This window comes from Psittacula echo (assembly GCF_963264785.1).
Source record: "Psittacula echo genome assembly, chromosome: 23".
Classification (NCBI taxonomy): domain Eukaryota; kingdom Metazoa; phylum Chordata; class Aves; order Psittaciformes; family Psittacidae; genus Psittacula; species Psittacula echo.
In genome coordinates, this window is record NC_137748.1 from 2,533,321 (window position 1) to 2,559,159 (window position 25,839).

General features: G+C 47.3%; 1 protein-coding gene across 1 annotated transcript in view; it reads left to right on the top strand.

Moving 5' to 3' along the window:
• Positions 1-25,839, top strand: part of LOC308229405 (acid-sensing ion channel 2) — a 437,190-nt gene that overhangs the window by 248,551 nt on the left and 162,800 nt on the right. The window lies entirely within an intron of this gene.

The window sequence follows — 25,839 nt, forward strand, 5'->3', positions numbered from 1 at the left end:
CAGCAGGGCAGAGCCATCCTGTGTGTGCACACACATACACAGCCTGTGCTGGGGACTGGGGAGGCTCTTTCCCCGATGTACAGATTTCCTTTGATCCAAGCAGGAAAAAGGGCTTCTTGATACACAGGCTCTGGAGAAATCCTGTCCTTGCATCCCGTTATTGAGATAGTCTCATTATCCAGTAACAAAACTGGCTGGAAATCTGCCTTTCGATATATTCTTTCCCCTTCAAAACTCTTTGGACAAGATGGACATTTCCCTGGGAAATGTTTTTTGTAGGGCTTCATTGCAAACTCAATGGGAGCAATGAGGAGGAGAGGTTAACCACCCCAGTTCTGTCCTTCTGCCCTCCTTATTGCTCTGTTCCTCTCACTTCTTTCAGCACATATCTGGGAGTGATCCACAGCTTCATATTTAACACAGCAGAGACCAGCCAGCCACAGCACCAAGTCCTCCTGTACCTTCCACCAGTTCTCAGCTGTACTCCTGCCCCATCCCTTTGGATCTAATGGCATAAGCCAGGTAACAGAAATGAAAGCTCTTCAGTTCCTTTTCCACATGAAAATCTGGCTCCTCATTACAGCAGGTTTCATTCCTACCTTGTTCCCTCTTCCCATTGATCCATGGAAGCACTATGGTCGGCAGAGATCAAATTGTCCCTTAAACAGAGGCAGGATAACTTTATATTCTGCGTGGATGTTTGAGCTTCATCTGGGGTCGTTTCAAAACAAACCCTGGAGAGTTTCATTACCTGAAACAGCAGAATGAATTCCCCTTTCTGCTTTCTGGTTTCTTGTTCTTCAACTGAAACTCCCAGTCAGTGCTGGTCCAGATTGCTCAGGCCCACAGTGGTGAGGGGCAAAGGCAGAACACACCAAGGGATGCAGTGGAACAGAAATAATGAAGACGTTACTTAGTTCTGCCTTCTGTTTTCCCCAGAGCCATTCATTTTCAGCCCAATCATCTTGTCCTGAGCTGGTCTGACTTCAAACCATATTCCCTTTTCCTGCTGTATCAGGGTTTTGTGGTCAAGCTGTGGGCAGACTGGTGAAGGAGCAGAGATGATGAATTGGTGCGAATGAGCAGCACGAGCCCCTCCAGGGCTGTGAGGAAGTGTCTGGGTCTGCTCTGGGAGGAATCACAAAGCTCACATGTCCAGGAGAGACATGAGCTAACGCTGTCTCCATGGCAGAGGAGAGGGATGGCAGCGTGATGGGACACAAGCCCTTCATGTCTTCCAGACGTCATCTTCAATAGCAAATGTAGTAAAAACAAACATTAGCTTCACAATGTGAGACTAGTTCGTTGCTAACACGCTCTTAGTAATGGAATCAGAGAATGTGCTATTGCAAGGCTTCCTCTGCAATGCTTGGATGTGTTATGATCTATTGGACTCCTCCTTGATGAACCCCTGAAGTGAGGTGTACTTGTCCTGCTTACCACCTTCTCCCAGCCCCACTGTAAGCTTTCATGTCCCCTATGTCCGGCATGGAAACATCCGCACTGTACATGGATGGCGAGGTCACCTTCGTAGCTGATGGCCTGCGGGGTTGAAGGCAGGACTCACCAGACCAAGCATGGTGAGCAAGCTCATGGTGAGGTTCCCAGACCCGGGTACATTCATTAACCAGCTCCTGACTCTCACTGTGGGGATCAGGCAGCAAACCCCTCATAGATGAAACCCTCACCCTGGATCATCCAACTGATCCCTGTCTTGCTGATAAAAGCCAGAACCATCTCTTCTTACTACCAACAACTGCTTCCTGCAGCACGAAAATACTGATGGGCCTTTTCCTTGCCTTGTGCTCAATGCATCACTCCGGGAGAGCTGGAGGTTTCTTGGCAGCTGTGGGAGGGGAGGTTGGTCACAGCCATTGTTCCCATAGACAGGGGAACTTCAAAACACTCCGGGATAATCAATGTAACAGCCCTCAGTGAGTCACTTGCTCTCCTGAACATGCCACAGGCCTGCAGCTGTGCTTTTTAGGAAGGTTAATGCTGTGGTTTTGCTAGTGAGGAAGATAATGATCCCAGAAAGGATCATCAGAGGAAAGATTAATGATCCCAGTATGACACCCAGAGATGTGTGTCCCTTCTCATCACTTCCCCACAGGGTGACAGCAGTGCTGATCGCTCTGATTTCAATGCAGTGATGAAAATCTATAGCCAGAAGTGCCTGGGGTGATTATGGCTGGGTGGTGATAATTGTGCTCAGGGGCAGTGAGCAATGGAGACACTGAAATGAGGGGTCATCTAGGAGATCACAACCCTGGGGTGGCTCGGAATGCTCCTCTCTGCTGAGGAAGAGAGGGTTGTCATCTCATAAAACACATGAGGTTTCTCAGGGAAATAACACTTCTTTGCTCCTCTGCAGGTATTAGCAACTTGTGAATGAGAAAGGAAAAGTAAGCGATTGCTGACGGCCCTGCTTGAGGAATGGCTTGGGGTGCAGCAGTGCTGCAGAACTCGAGGGTTATTGTCTATATTCCATCATGAACTCACAGTGTTAACCTTTTGCGAGAGACTTGTGGTGATCCCTGACTTGCAAAGCTTGGGTAGAAAAGGACTGAGATGGGGTCCATGATGGGAGGTGAGAGGAATCTCTGCTTTTGGCTTAGCTAATCAAACTACATTGCAAATGACCCTAAGTCCTGTACTGTCTGATTGGCAAAGCATTTCCACTGGCTTCCTGCTGCCTCTGCAGCCCATAAGAGGTGCCCCACTTGGAAAGTGATGGACAAAAGCTATGGAAAGTCAGAATGGACACTTTTATTCCTCATTTGCTTCCAGAAACCCATCTCCTGCTCCTGCTGGAGGAGTTATCCCAGAGGATATCCCAGAGGATAGCTCTGTGCTACACAACCCAGGGCTGGTAGTTACAGGTACATATTGTTTCCCAGTTCTACATCAGTTTTCCACTGTAGGGATGGAAGATGAGGTTTAAAGGCTGAGACTGTTTTCACTCCTCATCCTGGTGATGTGCCCTGCTCTACCATGAGAGCTCATGACTGATTACTGTTCTATTCCATCACAGTCCAAGACAACTATTCCCTGCTCCTTGGCCAAGTCAGTGCCAGCTGCAGCTTAGTGAGCATCCCAAGAAAGCGCATTCCCTGCCAGACCATCCTGGCAGAGACTTTCTTAGCAATCCTTCTTGGAGCTAACTGGTGACTTTTCAGGCAACCTTTTCTTCTTAAACAGAATAAATGGTGCTTTGGTGAGTGAGACCATTTCTTAAAACCTTGAAATAAGTCTCTTTCCGTGAAGCTTTTGGGATTTGGATTGAACTTGTGGGTAGGCAGCTAGGGACTGCCTGTGCAACGGTCTGGACAGCAGCCATCAGGGGTATTTGTTTCTGGTTCGGGTTGGAAGGGACTTTAAAGCTCCTCCAGTTCCAACCCCTGCCACAGGCAGGGACACCTTCCACTAGAGCAGCTTGCTCCAAGCCCCATCCAACCTGGCCTTGAACACTGCCAGGGATGGGGCATCCCTGAAGACATGCTGCTGCAAGTAGGATATGAACCCAAATGGAGACTCTTCCATCTGAAGAGTCTGACCACTCTTCTGACCACTGGGCTCTCCTCCAGCAATGAGCAGCTTCTTTCCTTGGAGTTTTTTGGTCGAAGTGTTGAAGGGTCCTGGTTTTACATCAGAGGGGAGTGAAAACAAAGTGTAAATCCTCCCAATACCTTGCAATTCTTGTTTCCTGGCCATTCCCTGCTGTGGTGCATCAGAGGCTCTCCCTGCTGTATTGTGTGTGCTGGGGGCACCTCTGCAGCACAGTGAAGGGCTCTGCTGGGATCACGACAGGGAGCGATTCACAGCCATAGCAGGCTTGCAGCTTGTGAAGGAAAAGGGAATGGGGGGGATCCAGTGGAAAATGTTGGTGTGAGGTGGGTGGGATGCCTAACAACGGGACAGTGGTTCAAGTGGTTGCCTTGAATAACATGGGGAGGGTCCCTTCACCACGCAGAGCAGAGAATCCAAACGAGTGTGTCTCTAATCAAGGGAGCAGCTCTTCATGGAAAGAAAAGCTCTGTCAAGAGTCTAGCTAAAGAACAAAGTTACTTCCAAAAACAAGGACAATTATCTTGAATTGCTTCTTATTTACCACTAAGAATCTGTCCTTCTCCTGAAGGGAAAGTTTGAGACATCAAATTGAGATGCGGAGACAGTGCCACAAGAGCTGGATGAGAGATGCTGGCGAAAATTAATGATCGGTAACCAGATGAATAGCACCTCCGTGTTCACATCCCTTGGTTAACAAGTGTGAGTAATGAGTAAACTTGTAGAAACCAAACAGCGGGTTGTTTTGGACACAATAAGGAAAGAAAAGAAGAGTCAAGCAGTTGGTTCATTTAAATGCAATGAATAAATGAATCAGTTCTATTTTCTTCAGGGGGATAAAAGCAAACAAGAGCAAAGACGATGTGTCTGTGCACAGAGCATTGTTTTCAAACCTCAGCTGTTGCAAAGCAGAAAATATTTGCAAGGGGGAGAATGGTTTGAGAAATGAAATTGCAGTGGGAGGGGGAATCTGCACTACTGCCGTTTTCCTGGTATTAGCAAAGTCCGTTGATATTCTGTCTGAACAGGAAGGGAATGGGAATGCTACAGAAGGACAGCACATGGAGAAAGAATTATCGATTCATCGTCTCCTACAGTGTTTCTAATGTACCCACTGCAAGAGGGGAATACAAGCTACAGAATCAACTGTCATAACCAGGAAAGGGGGAGGCAATAATATATCTGTGTCCAATAGGAGTTAAACATTGAAGTGATTTGTTGGAAAAGATGATAGAATCCCAGAATGGTTTGGGTTGGAAGGGACCTTAAAGCTCATTCAGTTCCAATCCTCTGCCACGGGCAGGGACACTTTCCACTAGAGCAGCTTGCTCCAAGCAAGTTATCAGTGTGGCAAGTACATCGAGCACTTCTAACAGCAGAGAAACCCTCACCTCTGTGCTGCTGTATTGCCCGTGCCCCACATTCACAGCCTTGCCTGTTGTGAAGGGGCAGCAAGAAGGAGCCGTGGGTATGGGAGAGTCAGGAGTCAGAGGAGGGGCCAAGGGCCCAGCACAGGAGCAGATGCTCCAGGCATGCGAAACCAAAAGCTAATTAAAATGGATGAGAATTATTTTTATCTCTTTAAACAATTGTGCAATCATGTTTTAATTAAAATAATTCTAAACCATGTCTTTTTTTTCTGTAGTTTTGCTAATGTACATACTCATGCACTTATCAAAAATAGAGCGAGCGGCTGGAACGACTTTTCTTCTTCCTAAAAGGCTTTTAGTGACAGGAAATTAAGATATATGTATGTATGTAAGGATTACAGGCATAAAGACAGCACCGAGTTATAGAAAGCTCTGTCTGGGTGAGGTCCTTCTTTCTTTCTTCCCGGCATTTAACCAGTTTTTGATGTTGTAAAGACACTTTTGTGTGTAAAGCTCTTTGCAGCTCAGAGAAACCTTTATTGAAAAATAATTGGAAGCCTTGATTCATTGAGGGAGAGCGCTGGGTTCCCCGGATGCTCTTTGCACATATCCTGACTTTTTTTAAGAGTTTCTGTGTTTAGCATGGAGACCAAATTACCTCTGTGACTCCTTCTCTGTTGGCTGGGGAGGTGCCTGCAGGAGATGTGGAGTTTGGGGTGGAAGGAGTAGCACAGTAAGGGTGACTGGACTGGAAAGAGAAAGGAAAGGGGTGTAAAAATGTGCGGGGGAAGCCAGATTTCCAGATGGCAAAGGATAAAAGCTCAAGGAGGTACCTTTATCTGCTCAGCTATGGAGAGGTCTAGAACCTGGGGAAGCTTGTTCCATGCCAGCGATCACTGCTGTGTTGTCTGATGCATTTTCAGCTCTCCTCTGGGTGCTGGAAGGGACCTTAAGGCCCACTCAGGTCCAACCCTTGCCATGGACAGGGACCCCTTCCACTGGAGCAGCTTGCTCCAAGCCCCTGTGTCCAACCTGGCCTTGAACACTGCCAGGGATGGGGCAGCCACAGCTTCTCTGGGTCTTTGCCATGACAGGTCCAAGCTGAATAGCGCGAACACGCGTGTTCCCATGCTGATGCCTGGTGATGCTTTTAAAGAACTCCAGAACTCTTTGGAAATGTCATCTGACGCATGTGTAGCTTATCACACGCCTCATTTGGCACAATTATTGTGCTCATTACACATTCAATTAGGTTGGCTTGAAATTATGTTACTTAAATAAAGAAGCACTACCGGAGAAAGCAGGATGGAGTTGCCTGGCTGAGCCTGAGCACATTTAGACATCCACAATCATTGTGCTGCAAAGTAAGTAGAAGTTGAAGCCAGTGCAGAGTCCCGAAATACCCCTTTAAAGGGGGTTGAAGCAGAGAATTCCAACCCTCTGGATTCTTAGGAAGGTTGGAATGAATCTTCATAATTGACCATCATGATTGACTTATTCATTTAGTTATTTGGTGGTTTGTGTTGCTAAAAAATAGAAACATCTCCTTTGTTTCTCCCTATTCTGAGCTTAAAATAAGATCATTTCTGTAAGTAAAGCTGTAGGACTTGAGCCAGTCACACACGTGGCATCACGGTTTCATATCAAACCGGGTGGTACTTGCAATGATGCCTCTCTCCAGGAAGGAAAATCACTAACGTTTCTTCCAGCAGCTGGTATTATCCTGACTTTCTGCTGACTGAGCTATGCCAGGATGGAACAGAAACGTTTGTCTCCCTTGTGACACATTTCCCTGCGTGTCCTGTGTAATCTCCAGAGCCATATGTGTAATAAAAAGATGGGAAGAAAGCAGAAACAGCAAGCAGAGATGATAAATGACACAAGAGGAAGAACTTCTTCAGGTGCTGCTGGTCTCAGACCAAAGTAGACAGTGTCAGAAGGGTTTGGAGCTGGTGGCTTCACCGTATCAGTGACTTTCCTGGAATTCCTGGGCTAGACCAGCAAAAGATGTGTTGTTTCCCTCACAAGTCCCACCACCCAGATGGAGTGTTACACCTGAGAGCATCAACAGAGATAGGCAGGGAGAGAGGAAGAAGGTGTAGGGATGTGAATTATGGAGTATGAGATTGCTGGTACTTGTATCGCTTCTAAGGCTCTGGCAGCTGGGGCTTTGATTACTGAGATTAAAGGAGAAAAACCCCATAGCCACTCATCAAAGGACACATGAAATAAGCAGACTGGCTTTGTGCCATCCGAGGAGGCTGCCCCAGCGAACACGAACAGGGAATGCCCAAGTCAGGATTCCTCCTGAGGAGGAACAGCGTGGTACCAACTTGAGCTTCAGCAGTCAATAGAAAGCAAAGAGAGGGGACAGTCTAGCCCCGAGGTGAGGAGATCCATGAGCCAAGCTCAGGCTGATCGCAGCACCCAGTTCCTCCTTCTGCGGCCAGTTTGAGGGCTGGAGCATGGAGAAAAAGCTGCAAGAAGAGTCAAGGAGAGCCATGGGACAGAGGATGTGCATTCACCTGACAGGAGTCCCTCCCTCAGCCCTCCATCAAGAACTAGAACTGTTAACGAAGAGCCAATTTACTCCCATTTGCATAGAGTGCTTGCTTCCCTTGCTGCTGCCCAGACCTCGGGCACATCTCATACTGCAGACAGGAGCCAGTTTCTCCTATTCTGAGAAGAAAGAGAGGACAAAGAAGGAACCAATTTGTCAAAACCCTCTTAATGAGCTGTTGCAGTCGCTCAGCCAAGGCACTGATGACCTCCCAGGTTAATTACCTGCAGCAGAACCTGATGGCTTCTCTTCATCCTCCCTCGCTATTCTTTCTCACAGCCAGGATCTCCTTTGGTCTGGGTGCCAAGCTGCTCACTGGGTGACGTCTTCAGGTGCTTTCATGCCTTCCTCATCCTCTGCCAGCAGATCTGGCACTGGAGCCAGCATTACTCCCTCATAGCTTCATGCTTCATGTTCCATTGCAGTGTGATTTCATCTGGCAGGAGCTCTCTGCCTCCCAGCCTGCTGCTGTCCTGAACTGCAGAGCTGCCACAAGGATGCCTTCAGGTCCAACCCACAGGGCAGTGCCATGTGGGATGGTGACAGAAAGGAGCACAAAGACCCCCACGACAGGAAAGCAGATGCGAACAACAAGGAGGGATGGTCACAAATGCCTGGAATGGCCTCAATGATCTGGTGGCATTTCAGCTCCCTGTGGAAAGCAGAGCAAGGCTCAGACACTGAACCTGCAGGTAGATCATCCCAGTTACAGACAGATTTAGGTCCCTATCATCGTAACTCTAAGGAAGCAGGAATGGTGACAAGAGAACAGAGCCATGGAGCTGAGCAAGGATGGGAGACCTTGTGACAGTCTTTCAATACCTAAAGGGGCTGACAAGGAATCTGGAAGACTTTAGACAAGGGCCTGTAGGGACAGGACAAGGGGAATGGCTTTAACCTGCCAGAGGGGAGACTGAGATGAGCTCTTAGGCAGAAGCTCTTCCCTGTGAGGGTGCTGAGGCGCTGGCACAGGGTCCCTCCCAAGCCAAACTATTCCATGATTTCAAAGGGGCCTCTGGGGGCAGGCAGTGGGGCTTCAGTCTATCTAGAGGATCCTCTAATTCAGACACCCAAACACACCCAGAGGGCTTTTCCCACAGGACGAGGCTGCATTATCTGAGTGAATCTAGCACCTAGGGGTGACACCTCTTTGCCTGGAACTTTGCTATTTTTAAGGTGCAAGTGTGAATGGAAATGGGGAAGGATATGTACTGCAGAGAGGAGCAGAGTTGCACCAAGTATTTGCCGTTGACAATTCATCTAGCAGCTTCCTCCTCCGTCTCCTCTGTTACATTGACTGAAAGCCTTCCAGAGCCCAGGAATTTGTTTCTCCTTCGTGCCTAGGTGATGTACTCCAGTTGATGTCTTATATTTGCAGAGGTAGACCATGCACAATCAGCTCCTTTCTTTTTCCCAGTGGGGTAGAAAGAACAAGTTAAATGGCCAGAAACAAGGTGGATTAATTGTTTGGAGCAGGCGCCACATCCTTTTTTCTCCAATGGCAGTCACATTCACAGATCTTTCAGTAAAACAACATGGCCAGGTAGGAAAAGAACAGCCCTGCTCCTGGAATGGGAATGAGGTTGTGGTATTGCGGTGCTGGAGCGGGGCCAGGGAAGGGCACTGGAGCTGGTGCAGGGCCTGGAGCACAGTGTGATGGGGAAGGGCTGAGGGACCTGGGGGGTTCAGATGGAGAAGAGAAGGCTCAGGGGGGACCTGATCGCTCCCTACAACTGCCTGACAGGAGGATGGAGCCAGGAGGGGCTGGGCTCTGCTCCCAAGGAGCAAGGGATGGGACAAGAGGAACCGGCCTCAAGCTGCACCAGGGCAGGTTTAGATGGAGCTGAGGAACAATTCCTTCCCCAAAAGGTGCTCAGGCATTGGAACAGGCTGCCCAGGGCAGGGCTGCAGTCACCGTCCCTGTGAGTGTTCACACATGGCCCTCAATGTCATGGGTTAGTGATGGCCTTGGAAATGGTTGGACTGGATGAGCTTAAAGGTCTTTTCCAACAGTTAATTCTATGATGCTGTGATTCTATGAATCAAAGCTCAATCTCATCCTCCCATCCAGCAGCTGCCAGGACATGATCATTCCCATGCAGCCTGCTCAGGGTCAGGGCTAATGGAGCAGCTGGTTCAGGCCATCCCCTTCTTATAGTCATAGAATCATAGAATCATAGAATCATAGAATCATAGAATCATAGAATCATAGAATCATAGAATCATAGAATCATAGAGTCATAGAATAGTTAGGGTTGGAAAGGACCTTAAGATCATCCAGTTCCAGCCCCCTGCCATGGGCAGGGACACCTCACACTAAACCATGGCACCCAAGGCCTCATCCAACCTGGCCTTGAACACCGCCAAGGATGGAGCATTCACAACCTCCCTGGGCAACCCATTCCAGTGCCTCAGCACCCCTTCCCCAGCCGTGCCCATGCCCCTGCCTTCCTCATGCCCTGCATCACGCATGAGCTACTCTGAGAGCTGCATTTTCCAGCCTCCCTCACTGCTGCAATCAATCTAAGAGGATTTTCTTCAAATAGAAAAGGCTTTGTTAAACCTGACCAGTTTCACCAAATCACATCGAGTGCCATATTTTGCTTCCCATCTAGAATAAACAGATTTTTCAGCAGACAAGAAGATCAACTGGTGAGGTTTGCCCATCTCAGAAAGCCAGAACTCAGTGCTGGAAGTGGAAATTGTGTTTTGTTTTTAGCTTAAAACAAGCAAAATTCCCCAATAGAGGTCCTGAGTCATGCTGAAAAATGAATGTTCCTGACGTTCTGCACATGATGATAACATCAGTGGAAACAAGAGCCATTAACAATCCTATTGCACTGCACATGTATTTGTCATTAGCCATAACAATCAGATATTAATATTTATTTAGGTAAAAGACTGGATATCTGCAGTTTTTTATGCTTATAGATTATCCATTAGATTATAATTATTGTCATTATTCTTTATAAAACAGGGACAAGTCTGACAGGACCTTGGGCAACCTGGTCTAGTGGGGAGTACCCCTGTCTGTAGCAGGGGGTTGGATCTGGATAATGTTAAGGTACTTTCCAACCCAAGCCCCTCTGGAATTCTGTGATTCTAAACATTGTGGGGTTTAGAATGGGCTTTTTACACCCAAAATGTGTGTATCTGTAGTTGCTTTGATTAATCAGGTCTGGAGGTTGGGGTACGTATCGTGCACCCCTGAGAGATCTCCCCACCATCTCCTCTGCACAGGGGTGCAGTGTGACCTGACCAAGCTCTTGGGGTGTTTGCAAAGCTAAAAACCATCCTTTGGGCCGTGAGATGCCCTTGTGTAACCAACTCTTTGCACTGCATTTTATGTCACTCTCATTATGCATCAGTCACTATGTAAATGAGAGAAAACAAATTAAAATGACTTCACCCATTTAGGAGGTTCTTTTTTCCCTTCTCTTTTCCCTCCGAAGCCGCAGCACACACAAACCCGTCCAGAAATCTCATTCTGCAAGCTTCACTTCACAGCGAAATTGTTTTATTTGTGTTTGGGTTTTGAATCGCAGCCTGATGATGTGCAGGGCTCTGGGTTTTCCATTCCATTTTATTTGATTAACCAAGTATTGAGCATTGCTCTTCTCTGCCCAGGACAAAGCAGGCTCCTGTCTCAGGAGAGAGGAGTTCTGGCTTGCCCCTTTGTCCTCTACAAGCTGCAATATCAAGATGCTGTCATGTAATGGCAACATGCAGATGCTTCTCACTGCCCTTGAACGTACTCCTATGCTCAGGTGCAGACTCTGATGTGTTGGGAGCATGGGAAGGAGAACCCCTAGGCTAGGTGCAAACCCACAGCCCAGCAAACCTCCCTGAGAATCCCACAGCAGGGATCACCATCATGGGCTGTGGTTTGTGAGGGCTAATGTGGTGCATGCTTCCAAGGGAGGTGTTCAGAGCTTGCATTTGCATGGTACTGAGAAACTGGAACCTCCTTTCTCCAAGTTGCCATTAGGAAGCTGTTTCCTCCGGCAATGCCTGTGCTTTCTGATGTGTTACAGATCCAGAATTGGACCTGCTATCTTCCTAGGTGCCCTCCTCATGCTTTTCTGAGGTGTTCGACTGTCTCCATTCTTCAGTGGGGAGCAGAGCACCACCAGGGAGGGTAGGAAGGCATGCCCAAGCTGGAGGAAGCAACGGTGTCATAATACTGCTTTTCAGTATTACCAAGTCCAAACACGCAGAAGTTATCTCTGTCTCCGTCATACAACTGTTTCCTGAGAGCATCACCGGGATTCCTGGAAGCACTTTGCCCCTGTGGTGGCCTCTACTCTAGGAAAAGAGCTTGAAACCACTCATCCAAGAACCACCACCATGGCCGGGAGCCTCCAAAACTCCAGCAGTCACTTTCTAAAGGATGTGGAGGTTGTTTTCTGAAACATTTGCCTTTTTAAATGGAAAAATTGCCAGATTCTCATTTTTTAACTAATTTTGTGAGCTTTTGAAGCTGGAGGGGAAGTGTTATTTTTAAGTTTTATCTGCAGTTACTGCACTGAAAGCTGAATCTCAGCACATGCCTTTGAGTCCTGAAACTTTAATAAAACCACAGCGATTCAACAACTCCCTGTAAAACTTGGAGAGGTGATCTCTGATGATGTGAATCACCTCAGGAAGCCTTCTCTTGAATCCTTCCATGTTATTTTTTCTGCCAGCTTTAAGTTTCTCTGGATACCAGGGATGATCCTATTAAATAACTGAGATTTCAGCTTTCACAGAATCACAGAACATCAGGAATCGGAAGGGACCTCAAAAGATCATCTAGTCCAATCCCCCTGCCAGAGCAGGAACACCTAGATAAGGTCACACAGGAATGTGTCCAGGCAGGTTTTGAATGTCTCCAGAGAAGGAGACTCCACAGCCCCCCTGGGCAGCCTGTTCCAGTGCTCTGTCACCCTCACTGAGAAGAAGTTTCTTCTCAAGTTTAAGTGGAACCTCTTGTGTTCCAGTTTGTACCCATTACCCCTTGTCCTGTCATTGTTTGCCACTGAGAAGAGCCTGGCTCCATCCTCGTGACACTCTCCCTTTATATATTTATATACACTAATAAGGTCCCCCCGCAGTCTCCTCTTCTCCAAACTATAGAGACCCAGCTCCCTCAGCCTTTCCTCATAAGGGAGATGCTCCACTCCCTTCATCATCTTCGTTGCCCTGCGCTGGACTCTCTCCAGCAGGTCCCTGTCCTTCTTGAACTGAGGGGCCCAAAACTGGACACAATATTCCAGATGTGGTCTCACCAGGGCAGAGCTTTGTTTGTTGGTCATTTAATCCACTCTTTTTAAAAGGAAATTTAAAGGATACAAGCAATATGAGGACTGTATAGTCTTGGAAAGCTGTCATTCTCCAGCTATAGAGAGTGATGTCCTGATATAAGGTGGAAAGAGGTGGGAAAATATGAGGGCAGTCATAGGGCTTAAAACATTCTTTGCTGGAGTATAAAGTAGATTACAAAGGAAGATGGTATCATTGTCATTTTACTGTAGAGAAACCTAACTTCCCATGTTTTTCCACGGCCTTCCTCTCTTTTTCATGGACACAGACACCCCAGAGGGCTCAGACCCTGTATGAAATCCTTGAGCACCAGTCAGAAAGCAGGTTGAGCTCCAGTGCTGGTTGCAGATCATGGCTTGTCCCATTTGCGTGCTTGGTGCTCACTGTCATGGAATCATGGAGTGGTTTGGATTGGAAGGGACCTTAAAGCTCATCCAGTTTCAACTGGATACAGGGACACCTACCACTAGACAAGTTTGCTCCAAACCCCATCCAACCTGGCCTTGAACGCTGCAGGGATGGGGCGGCCACAGCTTTAGTACTCTTTGCCAAAACAATGCTTTGCTCCTTTCATCTGAAGATTTCAAAGCACTTTGCAGACACTAAACACACCTTAGCAGCCCTCGGTGAACATGACTGCCCCAAAGGATCATCTCGAAGCAGAGATAAGCTTTTGCTTTCTCCCCTAGTGAGACAAAGGGTTGACTTGACCTACATCCCATGGCATCTGCAGGACCTTCTGGTGGGGAGAAGTCCATTAGGACCCCTCTCTTGCTTCTCAGAGATTGTAAATGGGTCTTGCCCATGTTTTTTTGGCTATTATTGACAAGGGGAGCCCTTTATGAGACTGGAGAAGTCAGTGCACTGGGTGAAGCATAAAGGGAGCCATGGCTGTCATCTCAGGTAACTTCTGAACTAGGTCCAGACTAGACTAGCCCTTCTCATGGCCTGATATGGCCTTTGCAGCTCAGGCCTGGGTGGCCACGTGTCATCTCCATTCCCCTGGGACATATCACAACCAGGCTGTTCCTGTTTCTTCTGAAACTCAGAAGAGAAGAGAGCAAGGAAATACTAAGAAAAGACAGAGAGAAAGAAGATGAAAGATGGCATTTCTCTCTCGAGGCAATGCAAGAAATAAACCAGAATCCTCCTCCTTTCTCCTCCCCCTCCCCTTCTTTTTTTCTGAATTAACATATTTGTTTCCTTTCTTGGCCTAGAAGATGGTTTTGTGCCCAGGAAGATATAATCTACTCCTTCATTTCTGGCTGACAACTTCTGAAGTGTGCTGGGGAGCTCTTCCTTTCAGCTCCGGCTCTTTGATAGCAGATGCCTGACTGGCACTGAAGCGCAGGCTTAGGCAAGGCTCCTGCACTGTGGTCCCAAGCACTTCCCCAGGCTGCTTCAGGCAGTTTAACTCAAAAATAAGGCTGGGACAAAGGCAGTGGTTGCTTAAAGTGGTGGGTATTGGAGAGGACCAGATTTATCCAGCTCTTAAAACAACAGATGGGGACTTATAGCTGAAAAGTGAATGTACGCTCTCTGCTTTTCTCGGTCTCTGAAGAAGAATGGTGACAAAGGGTCTGTCTTGACTGGCTGCCCTCTTGGGACACCCCCAACAGACACAGCCTCGAGGCCAGCTTTGGGGATGACAAGGTTTGCTCCTTCTGCTGAAGCTCTCCACCCCAGCCTCACCTCAACTGTGTCAGTACTTCAGAACGGACGCTCTAAGACAAGACGTGATTTAGTAAATTAGGAATGGGGGATTTTGGAGAGAAAGTGGTCGAAAGATAAAAGCTGTTGGAGCTGGTGCAGCTACTGAAGTGCCTATTTAATTCTAATCTTGACCACAAATTTAGCAGGTTGAATTTTAGAGCCTCCATTTCCTTCATAGACTGGAAATAAAGCAGGAGCTCTTTTATGGCCATTTCTTTGGGATACTGGAACAAAGACACCCAGATATTGTCCCAAAGCTGAAAGTTGGGAAGAAGCCAGCATCATGACTATTATATTTCCTTCATGGACTATGGACCTAATGCCAAGCAAGACTACACTGAAACCTTTAAAATCCCCATCCATTTCCTGAAACACTCTGCTCAGGGTTGAGCAAAGTGGTTAAATCCATACCCACTGGCAGCAAAGTCAGAAGTATGGGACTAAATATATCTCAGCCCTGCAGCCTCCTTCCAGAGAGGGGAAGAAGGAAATAAATAAGAAGATGGAATGAATGAAGGGCCTGAGCATTCCCAAAAGTCATTGCTTCTCACGTTATAAAATATAGACGACATTTATGAGTCTAATACCAATATTGATGTTTGCAGAGACATTTGTTCAGTGCTTGGAGTAAATACCTTCTCGATCGATGTGAATAAATGCAGCTGGGTTTTTGTTGTGTGTAGGTTTTATATTCGGAGAAGAATTGGAAATGCCTTTTTTTATTTCTTGCCTCCTTAAGAACTTTCGGATATTGAATCCTGACCAGACTATGAAAGGGGCAGATGATGGATGAGACAAAGACAGGAACCAGCATTTGCAAGGAGTTTACTGGACACCCTGTGTTGCTTTTTTCCTGCAGCACCCCATGAATTATTTCCTTAGATCAGTACAGTTAAGTTCATAATAGGGAAAATAGGGGTTTGAGTAGTATTTGACTAGCTCCAGTGTAGAAAAATGGAAATGTGAGATTCCTAGCCTCGAAAAGTCTACCCCCTTTTGCTGCACAGAGAGGTGGTCCCATCCCTACAAGTTACTCCTTGAGTATTCCTTGACTCAGATCACTTAACTGGAAGAAAAGTCACCCAGTAATGAAAATGCAACAGGAATAGAGGGGAGGAGGGAATAGTTCTGCCTGACTTGGAGACAGACAGATGTTCTGGCTTAACCTTGGAGATGAGCCTTGATTTAATGGTGTGATCACCAGCAGTGCTGCCAGTTCTAGAGCTGAAGACTCGCACAAACCTACCTCCAGTCTCTGGGGTTTGGGTGAAGGCTTAGGGTGGTTGCTTAAATAATTGAAGATCTTTGTGTTAATACTCAGTATTTTATGGTCTCAAATAGGAGGACCCTGACTCTGAAGTTCTGCAAAGCTCCAGTGCTGAACCTTTGGGCAGAATTACAGTCCTTGTGGGTATTGCTTGAGGGACTTTGGACAGAACAGGCGAAATAAACCTCTGCTTGCTCACATAAAGTGGAGCTTTCCCGGGATGCTGGCACAGTGGACAGGGCCTTGCTATTTAAACTCTACACTGGAAAAGTCCTTAAAATAAACCTGGGCTTTCCTGCTAAATCTGCAACGAATCTGAGCCCGTTTCTGCTGACGTTGAGAGCAGTTATCCAAGAGGTGTGATTCGTGTTTAGGTTGCTAAGATCTTTTCTTCAGTTTAGCTTGAAGCTGGAATTCAACTTGTCCTAATAGGGAAGGACTAAATGTGACAGCACTGTTTCAGTACAACTCGGCTTCATCTGAGTCAGTTCATTTATCATCTGTAGCTGTCATGCAGGAAGACTTCTGTGCTGAGGAGTTTTGGAATGAGAAATTGGATCTAGGGTTATTTTATATGCAGCTCTTGTTTGCCAGAAAGCTGGTTTTACATGATCAGCACATTTGTATTGAAGATAGTAAAAGGTCACCAACAACCCAGCAGTCTCATGCTTGGTCTGAGCTCAGTCATTTGGTACAGATAATACCTAAAGCAGCACTACCAAGATGAGGGGATTTTGAAGCAATCACACAGGGAGCCTGAGAGCATGAGAAAGCCACACTGTTTGCAGAGCCTATTTTATTTTCTTACAATGGAAATTTAACGAGTGGAAAAAAATCTATAGAGAACCCAGAGTAGTTAGGGCTTTCCAGGCAGGGAGAAGCAGCATATCCTACCCTGTAGGTTGATAAGGTAGAGATTAATCAAATGCATAATCCCCACTGTTTCCTTTGGATCACAGTTTTAATGTCTGCATATTGTTAGTCTTATGAAAGGGCTTGACTTTGTGATGGCAGAAGAAAGAGGCCGGGAAGGGACCTTTGATCATCAAAGTCTCCAAGCAGTGTGGGACTGCACTGCAACTCCTAGCAGGGGATCCTCAGCATCTCCTTTGCTTCTGTAAAGAGAATCATTTTTCATGTCCACTGTGATGGCACTCGAGGGACATTTAGCAACAGGCTGCGGGTGAAGAAAGGCTTCCCTAGGAGCAGCCAGCAGCTCTGCTTCATCCCCATCCTCAGCACAGTCCCCTCCCTCCTCCTCCCTGGTGGCTGCAGCCAAATCAAAGCTCCTCGGCTTTCAGCAGCGAGAGCAGCTCAGGTATTACTTTCTCCAAGGAGACCTGTGGAGCCAGTGCTGCTGGGAGAGTCTGACCTACGAGCTGGGGTTGCACATGGAGCTGTTTGCTTCAGCCTTATGCCTCTGGGCAGGTTGCTCAGATCTGCCCTGCAGACCTCCTGCTACAACAGATAAGTTGATTGTGAAGCAAGCAAGAATCGCAGTGATTGTCTTGTAGGTTTTCTATCGGGGCAATCGAATCTTTCTCTCTATGATGTACTTCTAACATCCTTGTAGCCATAGAAACTGGGGGAATTTATAGGCACCGCACGGCTTCTTTGGCTAAATCTCTGTCTGTAAATAGCAGCATGCCAGGGAATGTTTTTGGGTACCAAAACGCACTTGTCCTTACAGGGATGTTGTGAGTGTGGCCCCTGGCACAACACCCTCCCCATGTCCTGGGCACTGCTCATGAGTCTCAGCATGAGTGCTGACAAGGGGCAATTTGCACAAGGGAGTTTAGCATCATCGACTGGGTCACTGGCTCTTTGAAGTGAGAAGAAGACTTGGTCTATCCCTGGCTGGTGCAGAGGATGCACCATGCTGGCATCCCATAGGACTGTCACAGCATAGCACTCTTTCTTTGCTAGTTTGTCACCATCACGAGTGGGACAAGAGCACCTACTTCTCAGTAGATGGTCATCCTCATAGAAAGTCTACTGGATTTTGGGACTGTTTGCCCATCTGTACAATGTACCACATACAAAGGGGTATATCCATATGTAAATGGGCTGCCTAAGGGGGGAGGTTTTGATTCGATTTGTTAGAAATCATTTACAGCTTAAGACTCTAAAATTACACTTACCTCTAAAGTGAGTTTGAATTTGAATCCAAGACACATCAACAAACTCACCTGAACCTGAAACTTCTGACACGGAAAATCAGGCTTTGGATTTTCCTGTGTATTTCCAGAAAAAGCACCTGCTTCTCTTATGTTCTTCAGTATTCATCACAAAACCCTGATGTCAAAACCCAAATAACTCTTAACAAAAAGGCAAAATTCTGCTGTGAAAGAAGGGGTGGGAGGGAACATGTTACAAGCAGCTCTATTCAAAACAGAGGGGTTTTAGCTACTTCATCACAAAAAGGCTGTGAAGAAAGCTAAGGGCTGTAGATCCTTTTTATGATCACATAAGTCAAGAAGAGCTGATTAAGTTCTGCTGAAATGTGGAACACATCTGAGAAATGTCAAACCAATAAAGGTATTTCTGGTGTGACTGTTTCAAGCAACTGACAACAAAGGTTTAGTGCAGAAACACTGTCTCAGTGGTGCGATGTAGCACCACATTGGGGATCATACTGAAAGACAATTGCTAGCTAGATGGTTTTGACATGACTGGCAGTCGTTTCGTGTGTTTCCTTACCTGAGATGCTAGAAAAAGAAGTAATTGAACTGCCTAGAATCAGGGGATCTTTAATTTGGGGAGTAGGAGGAAAAACTAATGTCACCCAGTGGAGGAAAAAGCAGTTTCCTCAGAGAACCCCAGATTGGTTTGTGTTGGAAGGGACCTTAAACCTCATCCAATTCCAGCCCCCTGCCACGGGCAGGGACATCTTCCAAGCCCCTGTGTCCAACCTGGCCTTGAACACTGCCAGGGATGGGGCAGCCACAGCTTCTCTGGGCACCCTGGGCCAGCGCCTCAGCACCCTCACAGAAACCTAAATCTCCCCTGTTTCAGTTTGAACCCATCACCCCTTGTCCTATCACTACAGTCCCTGATGAAGAGTCCATCCCCAGCATCCTTGTAGCCCCCTTCAGATACTGGGAGCTGCTCTGAGGTCTCCACGCAGCTTCTCTTCTCCAGGCTGAACAGCCCCAATGTTCTCAGCCTGTGTCCATACAGGAGCTGCTCCAGCCCCTGCTCATCCTCGAGGCCTCCTCTGGCATGTTCATGTGTACACAAGTAATCCAACGCAAGCCAGCAAGAGCTCGTGTTTGTACAAGAGCTGTGCTCAGCGAACACCAATAATGTTCGAGGCTTGCCCAGAGAGAGCAGACACATCCGCAGACACATCCACAGACACATCCGCAGACACATCCACAGACACATCCGCAGACACATCCGCAGACACATCCACAGACACATCCACAGACACATCCACAGACACATCCGCAGACACATCCGCAGACACATTCGCAGACACATCCACAGACACATCCGCAGACACATCCGCAGACACATCCACAGACACATCCACAGACACATCCGCAGACACATCCACAGACACATCCGCAGACACATCCACAGACACATCCGCAGACACATCCGCAGACACATCCGCAGACACATCCGCAGACACATCCACAGACACATCCGCAGACACATCCGCAGACACATCCGCAGACACATCCGCAGACACATCCGCAGACACATCCGCATCCTCTTGCTCTTGAAATCTTGGCTTGAGCTGCAAAACACCGTCCTGAAATGGCTCCGCAAGAAGGGGACACCCTGCTGGAAGCTACATCTCAGCTTCCTGTCCAGAGAGCACCCTTGGGAGCAGCCAAGGAGCTGGCACTTCTGGATCTAACAGGAAAACAACACTATGGTGGTAGAGGCTTTGTTTTCCTCCGGGCACGTGCAGGTTCTGCCTAGGTTGGTACCTTTGGTGGGTGCCAGCGGCCACAGGCCTAGAGCTTGCCAAGGACCATTCAGATGGTTTGGCATTCCTGGAAAAGTCTGAACTCGGCTAACACACATGTGCAGTTAGGAGCTAAGGAAAAGCAGAGTTTGAATGTGCCCTTCTTGCAGTGCAGGTATCCCTACGTAGCCATTTCTCAGTCAGGTGTGGAGGGAGGGGATGCTCCTTCAGCTTATCATTGTTTTCTTCCTTTATTTGAATTTAAAAAGCATCTTAAAACTTGTGGTCACATCATATCTCCAGCTGATTTCTACTATGACTTTTCATCCTTGATCTACTGCTGTCCCTTAGTTTATCAACATGATTGCAAGAGACAAGAGTCATCTCATCCTAAATGAGTTTGTTACCTTTGATTAGGTTACTTCGAAAGTGACTTTATGGCCTTCTGGATAAAGGGTTTCTCATGTCCTCAAAGCCCAGACTACCCACACTACAGTGCTGAGATGGAGAGGGCCCCATATGTTAATATATACAGGATCAGAGGCCTTTTGAATCAGTGGGTACATCCCTTTTGAATCAGCTGGGTACATCCTTCCTAAGCGAATTGCTTTTCCCTCTTGGACCAAGTTCTGTTTAACTGCACATTTTGGTTTTCCAGATCAGCTTCTCAAAGTGTTTAGTGCTTTGCTTCCTGCACAGAGAGAGGAGGCTGAGGTTGAACTCAGAGACAGCTTCAGGCTTTGGAATAACACCCCCCCAGCATTTGCTGTTGTCAGGATAGCAGAGATGAGGTTTGAGAGCTCAGTCACTGGAGGCCACTTTGCAACATTCTGCATCCCAGGGCTGCAATATGGGTTTTGTCTCCTGAATTTCAATGACAGCCTCTCGGGAGCAGAATTGCAGCTTTGCCAAAGAGGGGCTTGCCACCTCCTTATGGCTTCGAACAATACCGCAAACAGCCAAGCCTGTGTGGGCTGTGCAGCTCCTGTGGATGTCTGCAGGACATACCTCGCGGTGTGACCAGTTGTGTTCATACACAGGATCCCTGCATGTTCTTTCTATGCTCTTTCACACAGACCTTGGCACAGGAGCTGTTCTCTTCTGCACTATTTAGACAGCAAGGTCAGTCTCTTCAAACGGCCATCTGCATGGCTCCTGTTCCCTGGGGATTATTCGTGCTCACTTGCCATTAGGTGGATGCTGAATCCAGATGTTCAGCAATCCTGCAAATTCATCGGCCCATTAACTGTAATAAATTCTGACCAGGTAATTTCTTCTACACCCATATTTCTCTGCCCCCAGATCAGAAAGAAGCATCTGAAAGCCCCTGTGGTTCTGATCGCAGTGCTGGAGGGTGAATACCTGCAGATAATGGAGCATCCCTGTACAGGAACACAAATGAGAGGTGCCAAAAGTAAACTGTTTCAGGATGAATGTGGAGCTGTGTGTTGTGCTGCCAGGTAGATCTGCCTTTAACCATGAACCTCCAGTGAGGAGGGCCAAGCACTGGGGCCAGGATTTCTCTCCTGTGTGTTCTGGAGACTGGGCATACAAAAGCAGGACATGGGAACAAACTGAGATTTGCTTATTAAACTGCACAGAGAGAGCAAGAATGTGAGGTTTGTTGTGTATTTCTCCATGGGGAAGCCCACAGAGAAGGCAGGAGATGGCTCTGTTAAGCCTGGCTCAGCCAGGCCGGTTTCCTGGTGTTGGGAAGTCAGGGGCAGGATGAAGGATAAAGGGCATGAACACCCGGTGATCATAATAGTCATTAAAATCACAGGAAATCATGGCTGGGAGGGAGGTCTTTGCTTTGCTAGAGAAAGGAGCATCCAGGTTGCTCCACCTTTACCAGGCAATTGATTTCAGTATTTAATTGGTCTCATCACAAGAAAGATTTCCCTGATGGCAAACCCAAATATCCCTTGTTAGAAATTAAGCCAAATGCTCCTTGTCCTACCTCAGATCTCCCTCATAGGACACAGGGACTGCATAAGGTATTGCTTCATCACGGCAAACCCACGAGGAGGAGATTTTGTGCAATACCCTTTCCTACATCTCTGTGCTTGTACAGTACTGAACACAACAGGGACTCAATCCAGGTTGATCCGTAGGCATTCTTGTAATAAGCATGATTAATAACGAGATAACACATTTCTTTCATTGCTTTCCTCTGGCAAACGTAAGTCAAAGCACAAGAATGAAAAGATTTTGCAGTTCTAAGAGGACAAGGGTACAGATTGTGGCTAGTTTAGGCAGGCAGGCATCAGCCACGAGCTGACAAAATGCAGCAGCAGATTTTGGGGCTCAGAAATGATGAAATGCCCCTTTTTCTATCGAGACAAAACCATAGAAAATATCCCCAAAGAGGGGCTTGAGAAGAGGAGGATCGGTTTCTGCTTTCTGCACTTTTCTTAGGAACATGAAAAGCTGAAATCCCAAATTCATGGTTGACTTCTGATTCTCCCTTTCTTCATGTTTCTCATCTGTTTGCCAAGGTTTGGAATGCAAAGGGAAACCCATTACTATAAAACTCTGCAAACTCCCACAAAACATCCATAAAATAGATAAACATGACTGAGCTCTCTTCCAGCACAACTGGAATCTGTATTAGCTCCTAAATCCAGCTTTGTCGTTCCCATTCTCCAAACACTGCACATCTATTTGCTGCTCCATTGTAGTCGTCCTGTATCTTCTCCCACGTGTGCTAATGTGTTTTGTTACTTCAGAAAAGAAGGAAACCAAACGTTTGCCTGATGTAAATCAGGATAAAGGGCTGATTTACCAAAAGTGTTTCCTTCTGGAAATCATGAGCTGGGTATTGCAGTTCAGCCATGGAAATCACCTGTAATCCGGATATCCCATCTATTCAGGAGGGATTGTAAAGCACCTAAGGGCACCCTCTGTTACAGTCCAGATGCCTCCACCACAGGACCCCAGACACAGGTAATTCCTGTGAATTCTTCTTCTTCCCATATAAATAAATCCAGTTTGGCTGGGTTTGAGGGAATCATTTGAGGCCATGGGTGGAGAGTATCTTGACCTCCCTGGCCATTGTGGTGCTTTCAGAACATGCATCCAGGAGCTGTTCTTCACGTTAATAACAACGGAGGAGATTGAGATGTGTGATGGCTGTGTCACACTGGGAGCAGAAGGCTGGTCCTGGCGCAGTCAGAAGCAGGAGGTTTGCTGTGATTTTAACCTCCATGAACTTCCCACTGTCAGCAGCTCCAGAGCTACATACACACTCACACACACAGAGCTTCTACCCTGAGCCTGACATTCTGTGGTTTGGAATATCCCTATGGCCAGTTCAGGGCACTGTCCTCTCTGCTCCCTCCCAGCTTCTTGAGTCCCTCCTCACTGCAGAGCATGGGAGACTGAAAAGCCCTTGGTCAAGATCAGCACTACAGAGCAACAACTAAAACGTCGATGTATTATCAACATCATTCTTATCCTAAATTGAAACCACAGCACCGTACCAGCATCCTAAGAAGAAAATGAACATATCCCAGCCCAAACCAGCCATTCACGATGCGGGATTGCCCTTCCTCCATGCAGCTGTGGCACAAACCAGCTCCAAACCCAAACCTCACAGCCCTCTGGTAAGGCAAGACCAAGCCTGGCCGTGCGGAGCCATAGGAAAGGGCAGCGCATGGAGGGGGTTTATCCCGGCACGGGTCTGGGTTGGGAGAGGAGGATGCGCTGCTCTGCTCAGGGAGGGGGGAGCCTGGTCCCCGGCAGAGGGTGGCAGAGCTCCGTGCTCAGAGCCAGAGGTTGCAGCCGCAGGAGCAGGAGCCCTGCGGGCTGGAGGCTGATGCAGCCGGGGCTGAGCTGCGCTGTCATGGCCCCAAACGCTGCCGGGTTCCTGGGCTTTGAGCCTCGAAGTCTGTGACAATTAAATAACATCACCCGTGGCTTAGCCCTCCAAAGGTGTTCTTGAAGCCTTGACCATCCAGAGCCTTTCCGAGCCCTCTGGAAAAGGGCTGTGGATGAGACGCAAAGATGAGAGACAAACCTCGACTGATGCCTTTGGGGAGGTTCAAGGTCTGGAAATTAATTTTCACTGCAGAAAGGAAGGGGAAATCGAGAAACGTTTCACCAAGTGGAAATTTCGTTTTGGGAACGTCAAGACCCCCTTCTGGAAATGCTTCACTCTGGAATATTGAAGCAGGATGATTTGAAAAAGCAAATGCAATACATACATATGAAACACCTATCAAATCTTTACCACATTCCAAATTATTTAAATTCTTATTACACCTCCCTGTGCTACGTTAAAACAGTAGTGTTGAACCAGAACTCAATCAAACAAGAAACTGGAAGTGAAGGGCCCCATTTTGACTACAGGTTATTTCCATTCCCAAGGGTGACCCGTTCTCCTTAGATCTTCCCATTTTGGAAAAAGAAGAGGTTTTCCCTGAAATACTGTTTCCTTACACATCCCCCCCTGGTTGTAGCACTAAGCTACAGGTCTTAGTGCTCTCAGCAAGAGAACTCGCCTTGGATGGGAGGTTTGTGTTTGTGGTTTTAGATACAGGGTCATCAAGGAAAGAAGAAGAGGGGAGAGGCTTTACTCTCTCCTAACTTCAATAAATACCTTTTGGACTTCTCTCTATGGAGGCTCCATCATTTGTTTCTTGAGGAGACCTTCCCCCCCAACCAGAACCCAGGGGACCATCAAATCCCAGACTGGTTTGGGTTGGAAGGGACCTTCAAGCTCATTTGTTCCACACGCAGGGACATCTCCACTTGGCTGCTGTTTAAAGGGGTGCACAAAAGCACAATAAGGGGGCAAATTATGCAGACTCTGCCCTTTAAGGGTCACAGCCTGAGGGGTTCAAAGGTGCTGAATGAGAAACTTGCTCAGTTTAGAAAGGCAATCCCGGGGCTGGTCGTCTCCATGCCTGCAGAAACCTTATAGCTGCGTGGGTTAGTCCAAGCATCACCCATCTCCAGGCAGGACAGCCAGGAGTTACTCAAATCCCATAAACATGCAGCCAGGGCTGAAATAGCTTCTTTCCATCCATGCACAAAGTCTGTAACAGAAAACAAACCTGGTGTTCCTGACTTAGCTGCCAGGTCTCACGTTATCACTGCCCAAAGTTTGCACAGCCCTTTCCAGATTCCCTGTGAAGCTGGGCTGAATGGGGGGAGCATCGCTCAAGTTTAAAGCTTAAAATGATATTTAAGTTTCTAGATCAGTCACGCTGCTTCTGCTCCGCCTGAGAAAGGCATTTACATCCTTTAAAAACAAGTGGTTTGATTGTGGTTTATGTAGGGTACACATCACCAATTGAAATGGAATAGCTTCTGTGTTACTGAGCTCATTTCTGCATTGCTGTGGCTTACATCTTTATGTCTTTGGAACATTAAATCATCCCTAGGGTCTCGTGTTTTCTTACCTCCTCCAGCACTGTTTCTTTTATGGTAGACTAAGCCCCTCTACGGGAGATTAAGTTTTACAGTGTGATGCCTTGATACAGTTTTTGTTACCACTGACTGTTCTGTAGGATTCCACTTGCATGTGGTAGAAACCTCGGCTCTGGGAAGCGCTGACATTGCTCCAGGTCGCCACACACCAGCCTCGATCTTTCCTAATAGGAGTTTTAGCTACACATGGCCAAAGGTGTCCAGCAGCACCTCGGCATGAAGCAGGACACTGGGAGAAAAGGGGAAGGTATGGCAGGGTTTGGGACTCTTTTCTACTCTATGCTTAGCATTTCTTTAATCATATAAACACCATTGGCACTGCAACGCACTTCCTGCGTGACTGAGATAAATTCAACAGGCACAGATTGGAAATGAAGGTTGTGGCCACCAGGAATTTTCCAATGAATTTTCCTTTGCTGTTTTTGTCAATACTGAAAAATTGCCAGTTTGTGACACCCAGAAGAGCCCCTGGCACAGAGCTCAGCCTCTCCTTTGGCTTAAGGGAACAGCACTGCCCTTCCCCAGGCACCACAGTAATGGGGCCAGTCAAGCAAGACTGATTGTTGTGACCTGCTGTGACTCTTGCTGTCATGTGCAGATGTAGGGGACACCACTGCACTCCTCTACAGCAAGGCTTGTTGATCCATTCTCTTTTTATGTTTCCTTGCCTCATTGCCTTTAGCTTTGTAGCTGCCCTGCCAATGAGCTC